This window comes from Bos taurus, chromosome 4 (genome assembly GCF_002263795.3).
Source record: "Bos taurus isolate L1 Dominette 01449 registration number 42190680 breed Hereford chromosome 4, ARS-UCD2.0, whole genome shotgun sequence".
Classification (NCBI taxonomy): Eukaryota; Metazoa; Chordata; class Mammalia; order Artiodactyla; family Bovidae; genus Bos; species Bos taurus.
In genome coordinates, this window is record NC_037331.1 from 61,344,226 (window position 1) to 61,365,594 (window position 21,369).

General features: G+C 41.9%; 1 long non-coding RNA gene across 1 annotated transcript in view; it reads right to left on the minus strand.

The window, feature by feature from the left end:
- Window positions 1-21,369, minus strand: part of LOC101906333 (uncharacterized) — a 74,953-nt gene that overhangs the window by 11,476 nt on the left and 42,108 nt on the right. Inside the window, exon 2 of the long non-coding RNA XR_001499583.3 lies at window positions 18,367-18,443. This is a non-coding gene — a long non-coding RNA (uncharacterized lncRNA). The remainder of the gene's footprint in view (window positions 1-18,366; window positions 18,444-21,369) is intronic.

A 21,369-nucleotide genomic window follows, 5' to 3' on the forward strand; every position in this document is an offset into this window, starting at 1 on the left:
GAGATAACGTAAACAGAACAGAGAGGTGAAGCAAGTGGACAGAGAAAGAGAGAGAAACAGAGACAGAGATATAACTGCATTGCTAAGTCTCTGTAATCCTTTGAGGTCCACTCCTCCTGGACTTCCTTTCGCATGAACCAAATAAAAATAAACTGATAAATAGTAATCTTACTCCTTCCTTCCATCTTTCCTTTTTTCTTTCATCCTTGTTTATTTGTTTGTTTGTTTGTAGCTGGTTTGACTTGGGTTTCTGTTTATTTTTTAAAGAAAATGATTTACTTATTTCTTTATTTTTGGCTGTGCTGGGTCTTTTTTTTACTGCATGAGCTCTCTCCAGTTGCAGAGAGTGAGGACTACTCTCTAGCTGTGGTGTGCAGGTTTCTCATTGTGGTGGTCTCTCTCTTGTTAGCGAGCACTGGGTTTAGGGCATGCGGGCCCTACCCAGGTTCTAGAGCATAGGCTGAGTAGTTGTGGCGCCCAGATTTAGTTGCTCCATGGCATGTGGGATCTTCCTGGATCAGGGATCAAACCAGTGTCTCCTGGACTGGCAGGCAGATTCTTTACCACTGAGTCACCAGGGAAGCCTGGGTTTCTGTTTCTTGCAACCAGATTGTTGACTAATTCAGGACAAAGTGCATTCTGACCATGAAGGATGTTTGTGGCCCTTAAGTTATATATTGGTGTAAGAGAGCAGGGGATGAAGAGAATCAAATTATGAGAGGACAGGCATGACCTTCTTTCATCCTTCATAACTTTATTTGCCTTCATAATTCTCAGGTCAATTTCAACTCTCTGAGGCATGAAGGAGGCCCCTGCCTTCGGGACATATTGAATTGCAATACCAGCATGAAGCCTGGTTTCCTATTGACTGCTGTCTTTGCCTGCAGCTACTGATGGCCTTCATCAGTAGAAAGCTAACTAGTCGGACCCTCTGAATTTTCCTTCCTACTCTTGAAACTCAAGGACATGGAGAACTCTAGTTTTATGGGGCACAAACTGATGGTTCTGTGAGTTGTAACCATGGCTTAAGCAGACTTTGACTTGTGTGATCCTCTAGAGAGTTAGCAGATCTAATATCTCAACATACTTTTATTAATCTGGAAGCTTTGACATTCTTGAAAGAATAGTTGACATTTACTAAGCATTTACTATATGCAGGCAATGTACACTTGGGTTTCCTGTAGGCTACTGTAATGTAATCCTCATCGAATCCATCAAAGTAGGGATTATTAGCCCCTTTAATGGAGGAAGAAACTGAAATTCAAAGAGGTTAGCAGTCAACAGTGCCACACGCAGGCCTATAAGACTGAAAACTTCCCCTTACCCCTCCACATACTCTAGTCCCGGTGTAAATGACTAATAGCTTCCCTTGCTGATAGAGTTTTAGGTTTAGCACATTCACTTCTGGGTTACACAACAAAGCTAGAAATTTAATCCTAAACTCCCAAGCACAACTTTTAGAAAGGCTCTCTGACGCTTTGCCATTGGTTTAGTCAGCAGTCCTTAAACTGGGTTTGGAGACCCCCTACTGGGTGGATTTTCGTACTAACTCAGCTAAACTGTAACTAGGGCACCGGGCACTCTCTTGCCTATGTAGCCCCAGGTTAGTGTGGGCTTTAAGAGACACGTTACGTGAACTGGGATGTGACTCAGTGGAGCAGCAGCTCGATTTGTTTTGCACGTGGAAGGCTGCTGTAGGCACAGGTGCTGTTACAGTTGATTCGTGTCGTGGCTGACCTGCTGGCTTGTGTTGGGATGGAAGAGAAGCCGGGCCTCCAGCGTCTTCAACCTCCCCAACTCCTGGACCAGATACGTGTTTAGCTCCCTGATGAAGGACACCAGCTTCTCCTAGAAATTACCACATCATGAAAACTGGTGGCTCAGAGGCCCTTGCTTTCTTCACTTCATAGTTTTCTTTCCCAAATGCTTTCTCTGAGGATTTCAGGCTTCAGCACCAAACACAGAACCAAAAGGCTCACATAAGCTGTGTAACCAGGTCCCCCAGTTGTGTGATTTTACATCCCTATAATAAATCCCATATTAAATATATATATTTCCTAATGTTCTGCTTTTCTAATTGAACCTTGATTAGTTCCTTACATCTGGGATAGGGGAAGAATTCGAGGATACAGTTTTAAGGGAATCAATTTCCAAATCTTCAACCTCCTAATTCTTTCATAAACATGATCTGCTAAGAATAAGCCAGTTTGGTTCTCCAGGAAGAAGATGCTGAGAGTTCAAAATGCAAATGTTCTACAGGGAAGTAGCACTCATGAAAGAAAAAAGGAGAAAGCAGGATTCGGCAGCTGGAGTTGCCAGACTATAATAAGGATCCCAAAACATCTCTGCCAGATAATTGGGGAGCTCCATCACTTCATGGGAAATAGATGGGGAAACAGTGTCAGACTTTATTTTTTGGGGCTCCAAAATCACTGCAGATGGTGATTGCAGCCATGAAATTAAAAGACGCTTACTCCTTGGAAGGAAAGTTATGACCAACCTAGATACCATATTGAAAAGCAGAGACAGTACTTTGCCAACAAAGGTCCGTCTAGTCAAGGCTATGGTTTTTCCAGTGGTCATGTATGGATGTGAGAGTTGGACTGTGAAGAAGGCTGAGTGCCAAAGAATTGATGCTTTTGAACTGTGGTGTTGGAGAAGACTCTTGAGAGTCTCTTGGACTGCAAGGAGATCCAACCAGTCCATTGTAAAGGAGATCAGTCCTGGGATTTCTTTGGAAGGAATGATGCTAAAGCTGAAACTCCAGTACTTTGGCCACCTCATGCGAAGAGTTGACTTATTGGAAAAGACTCTGATGCTGGGAGGGATTGGGGGCAGAAGGAGAAGGGGGCGACAGAGGATGAGATGGCTGGATGGCATCATTGACTCGATGGACTTGAGTCTGAGGGAACTCCGGGGGTTGGTGATGGACAGGGAGGCCTGGCGTGCTGCGATTCATGGGGTCACAAAGAGTCGGACACGACTGAGCGACTGAACTGAACTGAACTGAAAGACAAGACTGCCCCTTCAAAGTATTCCTGTAGGGTGGAAACAGCCAGGTCCCTGTGCAGCAGCTTTGCTCATTGGTGGGGGTCATCTCCAGGGAGTAGGACCTCCACTGAGAAACTGAGGAATCTCAGCTAGACACATTCCACCTAGTTGGGCAGCAAGTTTTTTCTTGGAGGGATATCTGAGCAGCACATTTCCATGTCTGCCACCTTACTCAACCCAAATCTTACAATAGGGTTTTGCCCTGGGCTATGAAAACCTTTTAGGACCAAGGAGGGAATATACTGAAATACTGATTTAGATACCAATTTGTCAATCCATTGGTATCATGAAAGAGGGATCATTCTAGATCAGTATTTCTCAACCTTTTTTTCATTATTGTTCATCCCCCTAACCACTAAGGCCTTTTAAGACATTTTCTTCCTGTCTCGCCACCATCCAATATTACAATCATACTACATATATGTTTATGACTATATGTACTGTGCTTTCTACATAAAAAGAGTAACAGTTTTTTCATCTCTTAAGAACCAATTTTCACTCCCTTGTGGACAACATCACCCCTGTGTAGAATGTATGTTCCAGATTAAAAGAGACTTAAGGGATATAGCAACCAGATGCAATATACACCCAAGATTGAATCCTGGATTGTATAAACCATCGCATAAAGGGGATTTGGGGGACATGTGAGAAATTTTAACATGGAGAGGCTATTTTCATTAAGTGCTACAGTGCTATTTTGGCTGTGTAGGAAAATATTCATTTTTTGTAGATACATACAGAAGTAAAAATCAATAAAGAAATATTGGTTTGGTAATGACATGTTTGTTTGTTGTTAATCAAGCTTCCTTACGTGCACGGAGCCTCCCTCCTTTGCCTGTCTTACTCGTATTTCTGTTATGAGTGAAGTTGGCATTAGGAATAGAATAACTGGGGAACCTCTGTGGGGAAGCTCTAGATTTGGAACAGCTGAACAGTGTTAAGTCAGTGATGCTGATTCTCTTAAAGTTAACTGGAATGTCTTGCAAGACAAGCAAATTTTTTGGATTTGGATAGAACTGGTTTATAAAATTTTTACATGACCTCCTTAAGATTTGAGGTATTTTATTCTTTGGGAAGTTATGACCTATTTTACCAAATAGTGTCATGAAATATTTATCTTAATTACAATTTATCATCATCTTATCCTCTGATGAAAAATTTTCAATGACAACTTAAAATATGTGAGGAGTTACATAGTCTTAAAAATTCTTTTGGGGGTTATGTAAGCAACATATTTAAGGATTCCAGGGCTAAGAAAATACACTTCAAGTAAAGGAGGCCCTGCTTTTTTCCTTTCTAGGAGCCAGTGGCTAATTATAGGCACACAAGACACCTGATTAGGATTCCAGACTAATGGCAGCCCTTTGCTTTTGTGGATAGGAATCAAGTTTATTTCAATAAAGTAATTTTCCCCCCTTTTTTTCAATTAAAAAACCCACAGTGACAGATTCCACTGTCACATAGCCACAGGCACATGAGTGGTCTTTATACAAGGATCTTACATAAGGCTATAATTGCCTCCTGCAACTTTTCTCTCCAAACTGTATAAACCCCACTCCCCAGTTTTCAGAGACACCCCTTCCCCCATCCTGCTTGTTGGTGGATGAAAGAGAAATTACTCCAAATAGCAAAGAGATCACTTTTGTTATTTCCAATCAGTGGTGAGATTGAAAAGTCAAATGTGAGGGGCTGTATGTTTTTTCAGACAGGATGAATCACTGGCATGCTGCTTTTTGAAGGGTGTCTAAATCATTTCACATAGCACACTTTTAAACAAAAGCCCTCCCATAAGACTGAAGCATCTGGCATGATATATGTTCTTCCAGATTTCTCAAGAGCCTGAGCTTCCCAAGGCACGTTGTGCCCCACCTTTCAGGTTTTTTCCCTACTTAATTTTCTGGCGTGTCTCCCTGTCAGGTCCTGCATATCATTCTCATTACTGCTGACTTTGAATCTGTAGTCTTGGCGTAAGTTTGGAAAATTCCAACGAGTAATGTCTTACCAGTTTTTAGGCCAGAGGTAGAATTCTAACAAGATCTGCTTGTTGCTCACAGAGTCAATGACTCTTGGAAGATGATTACAATCAGCTGTCGGGATTTAGATGGGCTGCTGCTGCTGCTGCCGTTAAGTCGCTTCAGTTGTGTCCGACTCTGTGCGACCCCATAGATGGCAGCCCACCAGGCTCTGTTGTCCCTGGGATTCTCCAGGCAAGAACACTGGAGTGGGTTGCCATTGCCTTCTCCATTGTGTGAAAGTGAAAAGTGAAAATGAAGTCGCTCAGCCCTCGACTCTCTCTTGACCCCAGGCCTGCATTTCCGACGGTTTTCTGAGCATGATCTTGAAAACCCGTGGTGGTGTCAAACTCAAGATGTCCATGCTGGAACTGCTATCCTTTCCCTTTAATGTTTTCTGCAGGGGTTGCTCCACCAGGTTAAGCTTCCTGTAGTACTGTTTGGTTTCTGTCACATCCTCTAGGATAAAAGGCTCCAGTGGTTCACCATTGTCTATAAGATAAAATACAGATTCTTTTCCTGGTATTCAAAGTCCTGATACTCCAGTTGGACTGGTTCATTTTATATTGCCCAAGCAAGCCATCTACTTAAGTCTATCAGGTTTTTGGTCAAATGTTCTCACATTCTGGAATGTTCTATTCTTATCTGTTTATTTTTCCTTCAAATATTCATGTTGCTCTTCTAATTTAACCCAGATTACTGGATGGCATTCTCCTCATTTCCTTGAAGTCTCTGCTCAAATGTCACCACATGAGTAAGGCTTTTCTTTAACACTCTTTAATACTGATATTAATGTTACAAAAAGTCACCCCTGACCATCTCCCACACTTCCTATCCCTATCCTTTCTGCTTTATTTATTTTTCTCCACAGGACTTATCACCATGTTATTTATTCCTGTATTGTTATCTGCCTCCAAGGGGACAGAGATTTTCATTAGTTCTGTCCATTGGTGGAGTGTCAGCAACTAGAAAAGAACCTGGCACATAATAGGAATATGATAAATATTTATGAATTCAATAAGTGAATGAATAAACTCTGAAAATACTTAAGAGCATTTAGAATGAGTCTGGCACTCTCCTGGGTTCTGGAGAGGTGCGGTTCTTTTAGAAACACACAGTCATGGGGAGAAAAATGTGAAGTTAAAAAATGGAAGTATTCATCAAGTTCAAGTGGAGCATGTACATGTAAGAAAGAGAGAAGAATTACAGTATTATTATTGAGCTCCTACCATGTTTCAGGTACATTCACATTCTGGTCTCGTTTAAGTTTCACAATGATGCAATCCAGTAGGTTTTATTATTTCTAATTTTGTGGGTAAGAAAACGGAAGCTAAGTAATTTCTCCCAGTTTTTTGCTAATAGGTAGTTAAAATCAGAAGGAATTTAAAATCATGCAAAGGTTTTCTCAGGCAAAAATCAGTATGCTTTGCACTATACTAGGTTGCCTCTCAAGTTATTTGGGAATGAATATATTTAACTTAACCTGTGGAAGGCACCATGAAGTAGGTGCTATTTGTGTGATGAATGATAAGTTCATCAAAGCAGAGAAATAATGGCAGGATAGCTACCCTCTGTGTAAACTTCCCAGCTCACCACAATCCACAGGTTCTTTCCATTCTGACCTCTCATTCCCTTCTGTAATACTAATTCATTAAATAAACATTTGACTATCTGCTATGTGCCAAGTAATGTTCTCTGCTCTAGTGCTAAAGCAGCGAATAAAATAAAATTCCTGTTTCCATGGAGATTTCATTCTCTAAATATTTTGTGTAATATTGGGAGAAAGCAGGACATTTCAAATTTAGAGAATTCAGATTAATGTTATGGCTTCATTATAACTAGCAGAGGACCTTAGAGAAGTCATTTAAATGCTCTGAATTTCAATGTCTATATTTGGAATAGGAATAACTACCCATCTCACCAAAATATGATGTTGTAAGAATTGAATAGGATGAAAATTCTTTGAACCATGAAGCATTGGATAATTCTGTCTTATTAAATGTAACATGTCATTGATTTTAAGAAACACCATTATTTTACATACTATTAAGAAATTTAAAAAATGACATGCCATTGACTGTAAGACCCATGCCAATCTCAGAGATGTTAAAATGTGGGAAAAAACTATGTATCTCAGAATTGTTGAAATATGGTATAAGAAAGCTAGTATTGTCATTCTAGTATGTAGCTGCTGCTGCTGCTGCTAAGTCGCTTCAGTAGTGTCCGACACTGTGAGACCCCGTAGACGGCAGCCCTCCAGGCTTCCCTGTCCCTGGGATTCTCCAGGCAAGAACACTGGAGTGGGTTGCCATTTCCTTCTCCAATGCATGAAAGTGAAAAGTGAAAATGAAGTCGCTCAGTCGTGTCCGACTGTAGCGACCCCATGGACTGCAGCCCACCAGGGTCCTCGGTCCATGGGATTTTCCAGGCAAAAGTACTGGAGTGGGGTGCCATTGCCTTCTCCGAGTATGTAGCTACATATGCTCTAGTATGTAGCATACAGTTCAGAGAGGAATGGATTCAGCAACATACAATGGAGTAGATCAATAAGACAAGTGATAGAGTATTTCTTAGAGATTCTTGAGTCTATTTTTGTACATAATTTCTTCTTGGATAAAATAATTGCAGCCTTTTTCTATGTTGTAGTATTTTGGAGCTCCAACCACCTATTTTCCTTTGAATAATGTCACCATTCTGGTCCCAGAGCATTGTGTATGCATTCTAAGTCACTTCAGTCATGTCTGACTCTTTGTAACCCTATGGATTGTAGCCCGCCAGGCTCCTTCATCCATGGGGATTCTCTAGGCAAAAATACTGGAGTGGGTTGCCATGCCCTCCTCCAGGGGATCTTACCAACCCAGGGATCGAACCTATGTCTCCTGCATTGGGAAGTGGGTTCTTTACCACTCGGGCCACCTGGGAAGCCCCCTAGAGCACTGCTGCTGCTGCTGCTAAGTGGCTTCAGTCGTGTCCGACTCTGTGCGACCCCATAGAGCACTACTTGTAGACTATAAGAGAGGAATGAGTTTTTTACTTTACCTATACTTACTTTATAAGAAGTAAAGGTCTCTGTTTCAAGTCCTTATCCTAATTAATAGAACCACATGCACACAGTACCTTCTTCATGGAAACTTGCCTGTAACAGGAAAATGGTGCTTTACTAGAACCTTTTTTTTCAACCATACGGGCATTGTTAACTATGTAAATGGATCTCGCTCTTTTCCTCCTTTGCTTTTATTTCTTCCCCTTCACTCCTGCACATCATCCGCTTTTCCCTTTTGTTTTGGCTCTTAGAAAACTATAAGACAGACCTATACTTCCATATAAGGTTCTAACTTCAGTTTCATCCTTTTTGCCTGAACTTTACTTTTCTTTTCTCCTAAATCCTAACTTATTTTTTTCCAATATTTCATTATAAAATTTGTTGACTAGAAAAAGATGACAGAATTTTATATTAACACCCATATACCCTCATCTAGATTCTATGATTAACCTTTTGCTGTACTTGCTTTATCACATGCCTGTCCATATATACATCCTTCTTTTCACTTACTTTTTGATGCGTTTCAAAGTAAATTGCAAACATCTATACACTTTACCCCTATATGTTTTCTTATAACTCTGGCCACATTCCTAGGAGTGGAATTGCCGGGTCATAGGGTAGATGCATGTCTAATTTCATAAGAAACTGTCAGTCCTTTTCCCAAAGTGATTATATCATCAACACCACATGAGAGTTCAGGTTGTTCTATGTTCTCCCAACGTTTAGTGTTGCCACTCTGTTTTTTCAAATTATTTTAGTTTTTCATGCACATAGTAGTATCTCAGTGTGGCTTTAATTTCTATTTCCTTGATAATTAATGATATTAAGTATCTTTTAAACTGCTTATAGGCCATTAATATATCTTCCATTGTGTAGTGTCTGTTTAAGTCAGTCCAAATTGAGTTGTATGGTTCTTCAAATGTTTGAGATATAGGAGTTCTTTATATAATTTAGATACTAAAACTTTGTCAAAGGTATGTCTTGCAAATATTTTATATCAGTCTATGATATATTTCTTTGTGTTTCATTAACACTGTCTTTTTATGAGTAAAAGTTTAAAATTTTGGTATAATCTATCAACTTTTAAATGGTTTTGCTTATCTTATCTAAGAAAACTTTGCTATTCAAAGTTGTAAAGATACTCTCCTCTATTTTTTTCCAGAAGCATTAGAGTTTTGACTTTTACATTTAGGTCAGCAATCCCTCTTGAATTAATTGTGTGTCATGTGAGGTGGGGGCGGGTGTCAATGTTTATTGTTTTTCTATTTCAGTACCTAGTCCCAGGCTTCCCAGATGGTGCAAGTGGTAAAGAACCCACCTGCCAATGCAGGAGATTTAAGAGATGAGGGTTCGATCCCTGGGTTGGGAAGATCCCCTGGAGGAGGACATGGCAAACCACTCCAGTATTCTTGCCTGGGAAATCCCATGACAGAGGAGCCTGGCAGGCTACAATCCATAGGGTTGCACAGAGTCAGACACGACTGAAGTGACTTAGCATACAAGTACCTAGTCCCAGCACCCAATCTATTTTTTTTTCAATCCTGTACTTTATACACTTTTGTAAGATTATTCAAATATTTTTGAAACAAGCAACAATTGGATTCTGCTTAAAGGCCAAAGGATGTCCTCATGAGTCTTCTTACAGTGCTGTGATGAGTAATATTCTCCCAACATAGACTATTAAAATAGAACTCCCCACTTCCCCACAATAAAAGATGTTCTGTGTCCCCTTTAGCCTTGGCCTTAAGTTATTCACTTTCCTGCCTCTCCTGGAGTGGTGAAAGGCTGTTGTGCTCTCACTCATTCACGAGAGTTAGCTTGTTACTACTGGATCTCTTGGAGATGAGGCAGGAAGAAGCTTAGGAGGATTGCCTTTTGGGTCTGAGTGGCCTAATGGGTTTTTACAGGCCTCCAGGGCTTGTCTTCAGTGCTTTGGAAGGGCATTTGTGCTACAGAACTTTCAAAGGTAGAGCTATTAGACTCTGATGAGATCTAGAGACAGAACAAAGCTATGCTCTGGTTCTTTTGGTAAATTTGATTCTAGTTTTTCAGTTCTGAGTGCCAGTTGCTAAGAGGAGTGTTTTCTTTATCCTCTTTTAAACTCTTTTCTACCTTTCCCCTTTTTGCTCAACAGAGAATCAAACCTTGTATGTATGTATGTATGTGTGTGTGTATACATATATTATGAAAGCAATTTTCTGGTTGCAAAAATAATATAAACTTATTGTTGAAAACTTTGATAGTACAAACAAAGAAGAAAGCACAGATCAGCTATAATCCTAACACTCAGAGATAAGCCATGGTGGCATTTTTGATCAACTTTGATTTTGAATCTTGGCTCTGCGTCTTACTAGCTTGGCACCTCTTTGACTCTTAGCTCCCATCTGGAAAATGGGATATAACTTTCCTCATGGACAAGCTGTAAAAATGAAAGATGAGGTAAGTAGAATCTTTGGCACATAATAGATAATAAATAAAAGTTCAGCAAATGATGTATTGATGGGTCTAGAAAGTAAGTGGGTGTAGGGAAAAAAAATCTCAGTTCCTTCCCCCCACCCCCCGTTTTAAGTTCTCTCATTAAATCCTTTAAAGCAGGCAAAACTAGGACAGAACACAAGATAGTGGTTGTTAGGTGCTAAAGGTGAGGGAGGAGTTGATTAAAAAGGAGCAAGAGAGAATTTCGAGACGGTGAAACTGTTCTATATCTTGATTGTGATAGTAGCTACACATCTATATGTGATGTTTAAAACTCTCAGAACTATACTCTAAGAAGGTGAATTTTACTGTGTAAAAATTATACTTCAGTAAACCTGACTTTAAAAAAATAATCCTTTATAACAAAGTCCTAAATTTCTTCATTGACTTAAATTGGTCCTTTCAGGTCCTCTCAGGCTTTCCCCTCCAGCTTCTCTCTTTTCTAGACACTTGAGGCTGTTTACCTTCCTGATGGTGTTCTGAATGTTTGTTTAGCTCTCCTGTTAATTGTCATACTGGATTCTTTGTTCCCTGTCTCCTTGCTTTGCTGCATATTTTATTTCCCTCTTTTGAATAGACACTCTGTTGAGCCAGCCTCAGCTGTGCTTAACAAACAAAATGTTTGGCTGTTTTGTGTGTGAGCAGTGCAACTAATTAATTATAGTGAGTGAGACAAGAGAAAAGCAAATCCAGAGTCCTTGTGTTAAAGGTTAAACAGACATCCTTGAAAATCTTCTGGATTGTTCCTTCTACTATGAACAAAGAACATGGGACAATTTTTATAATGAAAAATTAGTAGAACACAGTGGAATTTGTTATAGTGGCTTGCTGTAGCTCCTTTAAAACAGATGCAGCTATTTGAGGTATATTTGATCATATATTCTGAACTTTTCAGGACACTCTAGATATCAAATATTCCATGCCAAATTCTCTCTAAGACACTCATACTGTGTAGGCCAGACAAATGTATCTTGATTTTGATTCATACAATATAGCTGCCAGACTCAAAAGTTAAGTTTATTAATTTTTTCTTCATCTTTCCATTCTGCAAGTTTTTATTGGGCACCTACTACTGAGTGAGTGCTAGACTCTCAGTAGACTCTGGAGAAATAAGATAAATAAAATTATTCTTGAGAAGCTAATGTTCAGTCTGGGGGATGGACAGGCTAACAAATGAGTTCAGTTTCTCTAGAAAATAACTGCATACAGGAAAAGACCAGAGATATGGTAATTCATGTACAATAGAATTTACTCAGAAACTTTTAAATTTTATTGTGTATATACATATATATTTTAAATGCATAAATAATATAGACTTGTTTTCCAACACCAGTACTAGGAAGATTTCATTAGATAGCTCTCATTAAAAATATAGTATTTAAGTAAATGTATAATATTACATATATATGTATTTATATAATTTTAAAGTTTCTTTTCCCTACGCTGGGTTTTGCCTCACTGATGTGTGCAGCTTTCTCTAGTTGCAGAGGTTGTGGCTACTCTTTGTTGCCTTTCGCGGGCTTTTTTTTTTTTTTCACTGTGGTGGCTTCCCTTGTTGCAGAGTACAGGCTCAGTAGTTTGTGGCTCACAGGCTTATCTATCCCACAGCATATGGAATCTTCTCGAACCAGGGGTCAAACCAGTATCCTCTGCACTGGCAGGCAGATTCTGAACCACTGGACCACCAGGAAAGTCCCAGTTTATACATATATATATATATGTATGTATACATATATATATATATATTTTTTTTTTTAAGACATAGAGGAATCTTTAAAAAACTTTTTTGGGGGGCTTTGTGGGATCTCTGTTGCTGTGGGTTGGCTTTTTCTAGTCGCAGCAAGCAGGAGCTACTCTCTTGTTGAGAATGCAGGCTTCTCACTGTGGTGGCTTTTCTTGTTGCAGAGTGTGGGCCCTAGGGCGCACAGGCTTCGGTAATTGCGGCTCTCGGGCTCTAGAGCACAGGCTCAGTAGTTGTGGTACATGGGCTTAGTTGCTCCACAGCATGTGGGATCTTCCCAGATCAGGGATTGAACCCATGTCCCCAGCACTGGCAGGTGGATTCTAAACCACTGGACCACCGGTGAAACCTTATATATTTTTCAATAGGCAAGGACATGCTGTAATCCCAGGACTTTTACTAGTACAGTTTTTGGTTAGAAATCTTACTATTACTATCTTAACCATCTTGCAGTTACTTCCAGTAACAGCTGACAGGTCTTGAGTTCTGCCAGTGCCAGGTAACTTGCACACAGTTGTTCTGTTACTCATTCAGTTCAGTGGAGTAGACATTGTTCTTCCACTTTGTAGACTAGGCAGAAAGTGGGTTTTAGGGACGGAAAATGACTTGTCTGGCCCCACCAGTGGACTGGAGGTAGAGGGGAGATCTAAAGTGTATCTGCCTGACTGAAGGCAATGTGCTCTTCTCCAGGCTGTGCGGCCAGCCCTTCAGTGTTAGGGAGCTTTGAACTGCATATCAGGCATGCATTTGTTTGAATCTCTGGGGCTACCGGAAAGGAAAGTGAGAAAGGGGGAAGTAATTAAGATGCAGCTACTGGCAAAGCATCCCTTGTAATCCAATATTCTTGCTGCAGCCAGAGAGACCCTTTTAAGTGCCAATTGGGCCATGCTTCTTCACTCCTCAGAATCTTCCGATTTATTTATAACTTATTATTTATTTTTAAGGTTTAAGAACTTTTTTATTAAGGTAACACTGGGGTTCCCTGGTGGTTCAGTCAGTAAAGAATCCACCTGCAATGCAGGAGATCGCCTGCAGCACAGGAGACCTGGCATCCATCCCTGGGTTGGGAAGATCCTCTGGAGAAGGAAATAGCAACCCACTCTGGTATTCTTGCCTGGAGGATCCCATGGACAGAGGAGCCTGGCGGGCTGCAGACCATGGGGTCACAAAGAGTCAGACACGACTGGATGACTGAACAACAACAACATTGGTTTATAATATTATATAAGCTTCACGGGTACAACATTTTTCTATTTCTGTATACACTACAGCATGCCACCACCAAAGATTTAGTTTCTGTCACCAGATGTGGACTGCCTTTGCCCATTTCACCCCTGCCCCACCCCCATTCCCCTCTTCCCTTCCGCTCTGTTGTCTATATCTACGTGTTTGTGTTTGTTTTGTTTTATTTGTTCCTTCACTTATTTTGTTGTTGGCTCCCATCTGTGTCAGGCGTATGCATCTATTCTATCTTTCCAGCCACAGGTAGGCATACCTGCCCTCCCTCAGAGCTGTCCCAGCCACACTGGTCTCCGTTCGTCTTCTCTTCCCCATGTGCTTTGTCCTAAGTCCTGTCCCCAGGCTTTTCCTCCTACAGTTCCTTTTGCTTAGAAGAATATCCTTAAGCCCTTCCGCCTTCTCATCCATCAGTTAACTCTGCTTCTGGCTCTCAGTGCACTGTGGCCCCTCCAAAAGGCCTGTCCTATTGTACCAACCCTCTGCACACATGCCCACATATTCATCTGCATCATGCTTTCATGGAGGCCACCATTAGATGGTCATTTACAGATAGGTGCAACCTGATTCTGTGAAAGTGCCTCCCCCTGGAGAGAGAGGTCGAGGGAGACAGGGAAGCTGCAGTTCTTACTTACCATTATCCTGGCCCTTAGCTCTGAGTGAACAGAGTAGGTACTCAAAAATAACTGTTTGAAAGAAGGAACCCTTCAGTCTTTCCTCTCACCTCCACTAGACTAGGCTTTCTCATCCTACACTCTTAGTAGGACCCTGAACTTTTCCTTCTTAGTCCTGTAATTAGAGACTTGGCTGATTAGCTGATTACTTATCTTTTCTCCTTACAGCCCCATAAAGGCAGAGTTCATGTTCACTTTCCTCACCATTGTGAGCTTAGCACAGAGAATGCCCTCAATACATATTTGTAGAATGGGCAAGCAAGGGGCGTGTTGACCAAAAGGGAGTGATTCAAAGGTCTGAGTGTAAAGGCTACATGAAGTGGCTCATTATCTACTAATTCAAATTTGTATTAATTTGATAAACAATCTAGTAGTGTTATTAGCAACTCCCAAGCTGAATAAAACATTACTGCTACAAACGAAACCCAAGGAAACCCTTCACACTGGTCCAAAGCTCCTTCTTATGATCAGCTCTCTGGTTAGTGAAGGTAAATTACTTCTTTTCTAGACAGAGGCAGATTTTCCACGAGAAGCTTAATCTCCAGGAGTCTCACTTGCAGCACATCTTCCAGGACCCTAGGAGAGCCTAGCAACGTGTGCACAGGGTCATATGTTTTCATAAAATTAGCAAAAGTAAGATATTTTAAGACAATTAAAAACGCTGTCTTGCTACATTCTGACTTCCCTTCTGCCAGCTTTTTGGGGGGATTAGAGTGGCCATGGGCATCCTGGGTCTCTGGCTAAGGGGAAGTTGAGTTGGGGACACACTGAGTTTGGATTTAGTGGGATATGTGATTTTTCAGACAATTCTGTGTATAGTTAAGTCGTGGCTATTAGTCTCACCATCGAAATGGCTTCTAGGAAAACCCCTACACCTGCAGTAACATTTGGTTATTGTGACATGAAGTTAGTGGCTAGTATCATGGAAGTTCCTTCTGAGAATCGCTTGCTTTGGCACTGAAGGCTATGAGGTTATTTGTGGTGGCTTCTCTAGAACCCCCATAATTCGTGATTTCCTGAAAATGGCCTTTTGATCTTTGCTCTCCTGGTCTGTCCAATGGTGATCAGCCTCTAACTCCCTGCATTACTGACCATTTAGGAAGTACCTAAAACATGCAGAAGCTTCATTTTTCCTAGCTGAACTCTGACCAGGCAACGAAAGCTCCTCCTGTGACACTGGTATGACCTTCATGGCAGAGCTGTCTCTTTGGGCACCTTGAGTGCCTGTCACCCTTAATCTGCTCCCTTACCCTTCTCATGTGCCCTGTGGAACCACAAGCCAAGAGCCACACTGCTCTCTCCCCAAGACAGAACAACCTCCCTCCCAAAGTGTGCGCTAGAAAAACAGACCATTCATAAGAGTGAGAAAAAGGCAGACAGCAGGGTGAGGAGCAGAGAGAGAAGACAAGGGGAAGAAGACTGAAAGCAGCATGATTAAGGAAAGGCTATAGATGGGTTGACTGAGAACGATGCAGAAAGGAGAACAAAGCTGAGCTCTTTCCTTGCCAGATGTGTGTGTGGAATTGTATTCTAATCCAGAGTTGGTTGGGGTCAGGCGTCAAGTTGAGGATGGAGTATGCTCATCTCTCTCCAGGATCTCTGGAGGAGTTTCCTAACTGGTTTCCCAGCTTCCAGCCCTGCCCTTCTAAGTCCTTCTCAACCCCAAAGCCCAATGATCCTATTCAAATAGGAGTCAGCACACACCACTCCTTTGCTCTAATACTGTCTGACCTCACTTCCCTCCTCTGTCCCCACCCTCAGTCGGTTCCAGCCAGACTCACTGTTCCTTAAACATGCTAGGCCTGCTCCTGCCTCAGGGCCTCTGCTCAGGCTGTTCCCTTTGCCTGTAAGACTGCCCCTTAAATGTCCACCTGCCGCTCTCCATTCCCTGAATCCCCTCCTCACTCAGGCTCTTCTGGTCACTCCATCTAAAATAGTAACACCCTCAATGTTCCTGAGCCCCTTTCCTTTCAACATAGTATATAATATATTTATTTATTTGTGTTGTCTATCTTCTTCCACTAGAATGTAAGCTCTAGGGTGGGGATTTTTGTTTGTTCACTGCTGAATCTCCCTCTTCAAGCACAGTGCCTGGCATAGAGTCGGAGTATACTAAATACTTGTTGAAAAAATGACCTCATGAGGCAGGTGCTATTATTAAGCACATTTTATAGAAGATAAAATTTGGGCTTACCGGTATAGAGTAATCTGCCCAAGATCACACGGTGAAGTGAAAGAGCAAGCGTTGGACCCAATCATGACTGTTTCAAAAGCCTGTGCTCATAAATGCTGCACTGTAACACAGTCTTCCTTTGGCTAGGAACAGCTAAGGGCTGCTAATAGCATCTCACATCAGCGTTTCTTTCCGGTTAACCAGACCACTGGGCCTTCCTGAGTTTGCAAGGTGAGTAATGACAGAAGGGGATGAAGAACGAAATCGTTATGCATGTGCTGTTTGAGGAAGTGAAAGAACAGCTTTAGGTCCACTTAGTTGAGAACAGGGATGTGATGAGGCTGACCCCACCTGGGGTGTCTTAGAGTGGAAGGGGGCTCTCCTCAGGGTAGGATCACCCACAGGCAGGCCAAACATGTGTTTGGGTAACAGCATAGGGGCTCAGATGGTAAAGAGTCTGCCAGCAGTGCAGGAGACCTGGGTTCAATCCCTGGGTCGGGAAGATTCCCTGGAGAAGGAAATGGCAACCCACTCCAGTATTCTTGCCTGGAAAATCCCATGGACGGAGGAGTCTGATGGGCTATAGTCCTTAGGGTCGCAAAGAGTTGGACACAACTGAGAGACTTCACTTTCATTTTCAAAGCAGAGGCACCAAAATAATGGGGGGGGGGATCTTTTATGGTAGTAAGTGGTTATTTGATATTTTCAACAACTTATAAAATGTGTTGTTGTAGGAAAAGTCAGAACTTTGCTGGACTGCCTTAAGGGCATTTGACTGAAGGCATTGCTTGGATATTTGATTACATGTGGCGAGTGTCAACTTCTCAGTGCATAGCGTCTCTGAAGGTCAGTCTGGCCCTGCTGATCCTGGTTGATGGAGCCAGTGGACTCACTTTATCTATCATTTACTGTCAAAAATGGTGTATATATATGTGTGTGTGTGTGTGTGTGTGTGGTTTCCATTATGTACTGAGAGGTAGATGGAGCAAGAACTGTTGCTTTGTAAATCCTTGGAGAATTAACAGTGGTGTTTTAGAGAAGGTTGATTTAATGCTGTTAATTTAAAAATGGAGTTGGAGGTCTGAAGAGCTCCTATTCTTGCTTCTATACCTTCTCTGATGTCACCTTTGTGAAGCCTTCTCTGCCTACCTCCCTGGATTCCCCTCCCTCAGCAATTATTCACTTCCTCTTCTGTGCTACAGATATTATCAAATTTATCATATCATATCATAATCATTTTTATCCACTGCTGATCCCCTGTGAGACTAAGAAATCCTAGAAGTATATGCTTTCTTTATCCATTATTGCACCTAGATTCATCTATCTAGCACAGGGACTAGAACAGACTCAAGGTTCTGCCAAAGGCAATTAAAACCAGATTTTGGAGGCTGGAGGAGTTTCTAAGGAAAACGTCTCTTTTTTTTGGTGAATTCCTTAATAAGACATGCCAGGTACCTAGCATTGTTTACAAAATAGGTCATCCTGGAGTAATTGCTTCTACAGCCCCTTGTTTTTCGCCAGACCTTCTCTGCTGGACTGCTCAGTGACTCCCAGCCGGAAGAGGAGGCATGTGTGCTAAACTGGCCCTCAACAACTCCCCCATATCATGGCCTTCAAGCCCCAAAATGACAAAAACAGGCTTGTGGTCTTTTGGCCTGCCTGGGCTTATCACTTCACTTCTCTGCTTTTTCGGTTCCTTATTCTGCAGCAATTAGGAGTTGAGATGGGAGACGTAAGCTCCCTCCAGGCTGTGAAATCTCTGAATCTTGAGCCTACTCGTGGACAATAAGCAGTCTGTAACCCTGCCTTCTTTCCACTCTCTGCAGAGCAGGTCAGACCTGGTTACCTTGGAACAAGACCCGCACCCACACCAGTCCTTGGAGCTGCTGTTTGTGGCAGACCTTTCCTTTAGCTGAGAGTGTATTTCTCCTGTAACAACACATCTGTCTTCTGCCACCTACCTCTGTGCTCTACTGCTGTATCCTCGATCTTGTGGGTCAAGCCTTCTCTCAATGTTCATTTCATCCAGGTTTTGTCCCTATAAAAATGATATGATAAATTTAGAACACTGCACATACCATGATGCTATTTATGTATTTTATTTTAAGCTATGCATGTTGGTCTTTTGTCTGTTTGCTCTCAGATCTATTCTCTACCATCCTCAATCTTGAGTTTTGCATTCCTTGGAGTTACTTGTCCCAGGCTTGCTTATGGACCTGGTCAAAGAGAGCCAGTGATGGAACACCGGCAAATAAGAGGGGAGAAGCCAGGTTATCTCTTCCCCTTTCCTCTGCTTCAGATCTGTGTGTCTGGCAGCAGCATGTCCATGTCTCCAGAGCCTGCTGTACAACCCTCTCTCCATGGTTCCTGATTTATCCTGGAAGTGCTGTCATGGTTCACAGTTCTCCCAAGCAGTCCCAGAACCTGGGCTCCTGTAATTGCCTTCTCTCCTCATCCCTCTAGCCCCGGAGTTGATAGTGGCTTCCCGCTGTTCTCTGGCCTCTCAAGTCTTCCATCACCTATTTAAAGTCCCTCTCCAATACCTAGGATGGCTTCTGTAGAGTATTTTCGACTCTGACTAAAACACTCCCATGTATGAGTACGTTGTATATATACATGAATATACATGTATATATACATGAATATACATGTATATATACATGAATATACGAATATCTATGTATGAAACCACACATATGTATGAAAACACATGTATGTATGAAAAAAATACAGAAGAAGATCTGGAAGTCTGCACATGAAACTGGGAACAGTGCTTTTAAGACTGGGAAAAGGAATAAGGCTGGGTTGGTATGGAATTGTGAAGCTGAATGGTAGTTTAAAAAAGAAAATTTTAATTAATTAATTATTTATTTATTGCGGCATAACTTACATATATAGAGGGCTTCCCCAGTGGCCCAGATGATAAAGAATCTGCATTCAATGTGGGAAACCTGGGTTCTATCCCTGGGTCAGGAAGACTAACACATAATTTTCATAACTGTGTATATGTGCCATTTAGATTTTTTTTTTACAATGACCATGTATTCACCTATTGCATATCTAATATTAAAAACAAACCATTAAAAATATAAATAATAGGAGTGAGGCGAATGGGGCAAAACACCAAGAGCTTTAGCTGAATCCTTGAGCCATGTAGGGGAAGTCCTGCAGATGACACTAACGTTCATTCATGCAACAAGTATTTTTTATTTACTGTGTGCCAGCATCGAGGGTCCATGAGTGAACAATATAGCCATGATCCTTGTTCATATTATCTGCAGTAATTACATACACAATTATGTCATTACTAATTAATTACAAAAAAGTAAAGAGGGCAATGAAAGTTCTAACCTAGTCAGGGAGGGCTTCTCTGAGGAAGTGACTTACCAGCTGAGAGCTGAAAGACAAGCAGTTAAAGCTCAGTTGCTAGAGGTAAAGAGACAATATGAGACGGTCAAGCTGGGCTACCACTGAGTACTTGCTTGGTTCCTGTTCTCAGGGAGGCTGCTGTAACAACAGAGCTTGCTAGAAGGTGTTTTGCCCTGGAACTCAAAGTGGGATGCCAGTCAATAGGAAGTGTGTGGAGGTTCTGTAGGACTGGTCTTCTACTGCTGTAGCCATGCCTCCTATTGGATCCATTGTCTGCACACCAGGTGGTTCTCACCTGGAGGAGAGGAAATCAATGCCATGTGTTCTCTGGTGGTTACAAGGCGGATTTGGAAGTGGCTCAAAAGCTAAGGATGCCCTGGGGTCAGCAGTGGTAACAAAGGTACCCATGTCCATCAACCCCTCACCCTTTGATGGGAACAACTGATATTTTCTCAGTCTTAAGTAGCTGCTGCTGCTGCTGCTAAGTCGTTTCAGTCGTGTCTGACTCTGTGCGATCCCATAGACGGCAGCCCACCAGGCTCCCCCGTCCCTGGGATTCTCCAGGCAAGAACACTGGAGTGGGTTGCCATTTCCTTCTCCAGTGCATGAAAGTGAAAAGTGAAAGTGAAGTTGCTCAGTCTTGTCCGAGTCTCCGCGACCCCATGGACTGCAACCTACCAGGCTCCTCCGCCCATGAGATTTTCCAGGCAAGAGTACTGGAGTGGGTTGCCATTGCCTTCTCTGGTCTTAAGCAGAGTGGTATGCAAATGTCTAAGACAAGTGCTCAGTCCATCTTCTATTCAAATTTCTACTTCTGAACTCTTCCTGAAATGGAATGCTGGAACTTGTGGTAAAAAGCTGTTCATGAAGCAAGTCTCATTCTTTCTAAGCTCTGTGTTTTTCTCTTTTTGTTCAACCTAATTCAGATTTTTTGCTTGTGTCTCAATTTTTCCAATTCATAAACATTTTGAAAATGGCTATAATTTCCTTGTTTTATTGTACTGTTAAGTCACTGATCACGTTTTAGCATAAGCCAACTAATTATTCCATGAAATTAAGTTACTTATAAAGTAGTCTATTAATTGCAATTATAGTTTCATTACAGCCTGTACAGGTCTCCCCGACTATGTAAAATCAGGTTATGTTTCCTTTTGATGTCCAAATTACAAAGGTAACAACAGGATCTCAGCTTGACCTCAGTGTCCTACAGCTCTTTCTGGGCGTCCCCCACAGGATGTGTCATTCGTGCTTACAAACCAGCTGCTGAAACCACACAGGTCCACCCGGTCCTTTCTCTTCTGCTGTGGCTCCTCCAGGTCTGCTTCCTGCAGGGCCACTTGGAAAGCATCAGTACTGTCACTGCCCATCATGAAATCAGCACTGATGGTGCCAAGTCCACGGTCTCTCCCAGTGCTGCCAAGTCAGCCAGCCTTTGCGTTGTCAGAGCAGAATGATATTTCCTGAGCAAGCAGAGAAAATGGCCTCTTCCCTCCAGTTCTGTGCTCTGCTTTGTGACCTGGGATCTGAATGAGTGGTGCTCTGGACTGAGAATCATAAATGTTTCTTGTGAATAGTTTTCCCAGTTTCTGACTTTC